This window comes from Oncorhynchus mykiss, chromosome 17, assembly GCF_057628025.1.
Source record: "Oncorhynchus mykiss isolate SJ-2025 chromosome 17, ASM5762802v1, whole genome shotgun sequence".
Classification (NCBI taxonomy): domain Eukaryota; kingdom Metazoa; phylum Chordata; class Actinopteri; order Salmoniformes; family Salmonidae; genus Oncorhynchus; species Oncorhynchus mykiss.
The window spans coordinates 13,797,454-13,802,415 of record NC_143038.1 but is presented as its reverse complement, the minus strand read 5'-3'; positions in this window follow the sequence as shown (position 1 = coordinate 13,802,415).

Genomic DNA, 4,962 nt, shown 5'->3' with positions numbered 1-4,962 from the left:
GGAAAGCAAAGGGGTACAGGTGAAGGACGTACGGTAAAAATGAATAAAATGTTACTGCGTGTTTTACATCCTGTGTGTATACATGTGAAACGCATTCAGGTGACTAGTTATAATAGCCTAATGAAAAATATACTGTAATTTGTGGCAGTGTCATTTTTGCAGCACTAGCTGATGTATTTTTTTCATATCTAGTCTCCAGTTAGATTTTCCTTAGGCCCTAAGCTTTAAAACATTGTCAGTGATGATTTGCACTGTTGGAAGAGGTTGGCCAAAGAGACAATATCGAGATCTCTGCATCAGACCCTCTTGGGGAAAGGCGAATTGACTGCAAGGCTGTTTGGTGATAGGAGGAAGATGCTGATCCCTCCTCAGAGAATGGAGACTCTTCCTGGTCCTTTGCCAATTTTCCAAAGTGTGAGTAGGAGATCCTCACTCTGAAGGAGGAATGAGTTCCTGTAGAGCAGAAGCCAGTCCAGGTCAGCCTCCCCCTGTCCAACCAGCTCGTCACAGAGGACACTCTGCTTGAAGTGGCTGAAGTGGAGGACCATGATGATGCCGATGACAAGGAAACTGAGGCTTTCTCTACTGCAAAGCTAAAGTTCTCTGCCTGGAAGAGGTTCCGCAACTACCTGAGGAAGAAGACGAGATCTTCCTCAGAGCAGACCCCCAGGGTGGAGAACCTGGACCAGGACAGGCTGCTGGATGCCCTACTGGCAGTTGTTTGAACTGTTCTGCAAGATAAAATAAAATGGCATTCTATTTTGCCTTGCATATAATAATTTTAAAAAGTGCCCTTTCACACCTGGACAAAAGGAACATCTATGTGGGAATGCTATTATTTGACTACAGTTCAGTGTTCAACACTATAGTGCCCTCAAAGGTCATCACTAAGCTAAGGACCCTGGGACTAAACACCTCCCTCTGCAACTGGATCCTGGACTTCCTGACGGTCTGCCCCCAGGTGGTAAGGGTAGGTAACAACACATCTGCCACACTGATTCTCAACACGGGCCCCTCAGGGGTGCGTGCTCAGTCCCGTCCTGTACTCACTGTTCACACATGAATGCATGGCCAAGCACGACTCCAACACCATCATTAAGTTTGCCGATGACACAACAGTGATGCCTGATCCCTCACAATGATGAGAGAGCCTATAGGGAGGAGGTCAGAGACCTGGCAGTGTGGTGACAGGATAACAACCTCTCCCTCAACGTGATCAAGGCAAAGAAGATGATTGTGGACTACAGAAAAAGGAGGACCAAGCACACACCTTTTCTCATCGACGGGGCTGTAGGGGAGCAGGTTGAGAGCTTCAAATTCCTTGGTGTCCACATCACCAACAAACTAACATGGTCCAAACACACCAAGACTGAAAACGCCTATTCCCTCTCAGGAGACTGAAAATATTTGGCATGGGTCCTCAGATCCTCCAAAAATTATAAGCTGCACCATCAAGAGCATCCGCCTGGTTGCATCACTGCCTGGTATGGCAACTGCTCAGCGTCTGACCGCAAGACACTACAGAGGGTAGTGCGTATGGCCCAGTACATCACTGGGGCCAAGCTTCCTGCCATCCAGGACCTCTATACCAGGCGGTGCCAGAGGAAGGACCTAAAATTGTCAAAGACTCAAGCCACCCTAGTCATAGACTGTTCTCTCTGCTACTGCACCACAAGAAGTTCCGGAGCGCCAAGTCTAGGTCAAAAAAGGTTTCTTAACAGCTTCTACCTCCACGCCATAAGACTCTTGAACAGCTAATCAAATGGCTACCCGGATTATTTGCATTGTCCCCACCACACCCCCCATTTTTACGCTGCTGCCACTCTCTGTTTATTATCCATGCATAGTCACTTTACCTCTACCTACCGTTGAAATCGGAAGTTTACACACACTTAGGTTGGAGTCATTAAAACTTGTTTTTCAACCACTCCACAAATGTCTTGTCAACAAACTATAGTTTTGGCAATTCAGTTGTGTCATGCACAAAGTAGATGTCCTAAGTAGTTTTTCCAAAAATTGTTTACAGACAGATTATTTCACTTATAATTCACTGTATCACAATTCCAGTGGGTCAGAGGTTTACATACACGAAGTTGACTGTGCCTTTAATAAACAGCTTGGAAAATCCCAGAAAATGTAATGGCTTTAGAAGCTTCTGATAGGCTACTTGACATAATTTGAGTCAATTGGAGGTGTACCTGTGGATGTATTTCAAGGCCTACCTTCAAACTCAGTGCCTCTTTGCTTGACATCATGGGAAAATCAAAATAAATCAGCCAAGACCTCAGAAACAAAATTGTGGACCTCCACAAGCCTGGTTCATCCTTGGGAGCAATTTACAGACGCCTGAAGGTACCACATTCATGTACAAACAATAGTATGCAAGTATAAACACCATGGGACCACGCAGCCATCATACTGCTCATGAAGGAGACGCATTCTGTCTCCTAGGGATGAACATACTTTGATGCGAAAAGTGCAAATCAATCCCAGAACAACAGCAAAGGACCTTGTGAAGATGCTGGAGGAAACAGGTACAAAAGTATCTATATCCACAGTAAAACTAGTCCTATATCGACATAACCTGAAAGGCTGCTCAGCAAGGAAGAAACCACTGCTCCAAAACCACCATGAAAAAGCCAGACTACGGTTTGCAACTGAACATGGGGACAAAGATCATACTTTTTGGAGAAATGTCCTCTGATCTGATGAAACAAAAATAGAACTGTTTGGCCATAATGACCATCATTATGTTTGGAGGAAAAAGGGGGAGGCTTGCAAGCCGAAGAACACCATCCCAAACGTGAAACACGGGGGTGGCAGCATCATGTTGTGGGGGTGCTTTTCTGCAGGAGTGGCTGGTGCACTTCACAAAATAGATGGCATCATGAGAAGGAAAATTGAGGATATATTGAAGCAACATCTCAAGACATCAGTTAAAGCTTGGTCGCAAATAGGTCTTCCAAATGGACAATGACCCCAAGCATACTTCCAAAGTTGTGGCAAAATTGTTTAAGGACAACAAAGTCAAGGTATTGGAGTGGCCATCACAAAGCCCTGACCTCAATCCTATGGAAAATTTGTGGGCAGAACTGAAAAAGCGTGTGCGAGCAAGGAGGCCTACAAACCTGACTCAGTTACACCAGCTCTGTCAGGAGGAATGGGCCAAAATTCATTCAACTTATTGTGGGAAGCTTGTGGAAGGCTACCCAAAACGTTTGACCCAAGTTAAACAATTTCAAGGCAACGCTACCAAATAATAATTGAGTGTATGGAAACTTCTGACCCACTGGGAATGTGATGAAAGAAATAAAAGCTGAAATAAATCTTCTCTACTATTATTCTGACATTTCACATTCTTAAAATAAAGTGGTGATCCTAACTGACCTAAGACAGGGAATTTTTACTAGGATTAAATGTCAGGAATTGTGAAAAACTGAGTTTAAATGTATTTGTCTAAGGTGTATGTAAACTTCCGACTTCAACTGTACATGTACATATTACCTCAATTACCTCGACTAACCGGTGACCCTGCAAATCAACGCTGTACCGGAAACCCCCTGTATATAGCCTCGCTACTGTCATTTTATTGTTGCTCCTTAATTACTTGTTATATTTCAAATGGTCTTTTTTTCTTAAAACTGCATTGTTGGTTAAGGGCTTGTAAGTAAACATTGCACTGTAAGGTCTACACATGGTGTATTCGGCGCATGTGACATAACATTTGCTTTTATTTGATTCACGCAGACTCCTCTGAACAGTTGATGTTGAGATGTGTCTGTTACTTGAACTCTGTGAAGCATTTATTTGGGCTGCAATTTCTGAGGCTGGTAACTCTAATGAACTTATCCTCTGCAGCGCAGGTAACTCTGGGCCTTCCTTTCCTGTGGCGGTCCTCATGAGAGCCAGTTTCATCATAACGCTAGATGGTTTTTGCACTTGAAGAAACTTTCAAAGTTGTTGAAATTTTCCTGATTGACTGACCTTCATGTCTTAAAGTAATGATGGACTCTCTCTTTGCTTATTTGAGCTGTTCTTGCCATAATATGGACTTGGTCTTTTACCAAATAGGGCTGTCTTCTCAATTCCACCCATACCTTGTCACAACACAACTGATTGGCTCAAATGCATTAAGGAAAGAAATTCCACAAATTCACTTTTAACATGGCACACCTGTTATTAATTGAAATGCATTCCAGGTGACTACCTCATGAAGCTGGTTGAGGGTATGCCAAGAGTGTGCAACGCTGTCATCAAGGCAAAGGGTGGCAACTTTGAAGAATCTCAAATATAAAATATATTTTGATTTTATTAACACTTTTTTGGTTACTACATGATTCCATGTGTTATTTCATAGTTTTCATGTCTTCACTATTATTCTACAATGTAGAAAATAGTAAAAATAAATAAAAACCCTTGAATGAGAAGGTGTGTCCATACTTTTGACTGGTACTGTAAGTATTCAGACCATTTACTCAGTACATTGTTGAAGCAGCGATTACAGCCGCTACAAGCTTGGTACACCTGTGTTTGGTGGAGTTTCTCCCAGTCTTCTCTGCAGACCCTCTCAAGCTCTGTCAGGTTGGATAGGGAGCATCGCTGCACAGGTATTTTCAGGTCTCTCCAGAGATGTTCGATCGGGTTCAAATCGGGGCTCTTTCTGGGCCACTCAAGGAAATTCGTAGACTTGTCCCGAAGTCACTCCTGCATTGTCCTCGCTGTGTGCTTAGGGTTGTTGTCCTGTTGGAAGGTGAACCCTCGCCCCAGTTTGAGGTCCTAAGCTGCTCTGGAGCAGGTTTTTATCAAGGATCTCTCTGTACTCTTTGCTCTGTTCATCGTTTTCTCGATCTTGACTAGTCTCCAATCCCTGCTGCTGAAAAACATCCCCACAGCATGATGCTGCCACAACCATGCTTCACCATAGCGAAGCAAACTGCAAGCGGGCTGTCATGTGCCTTTTAC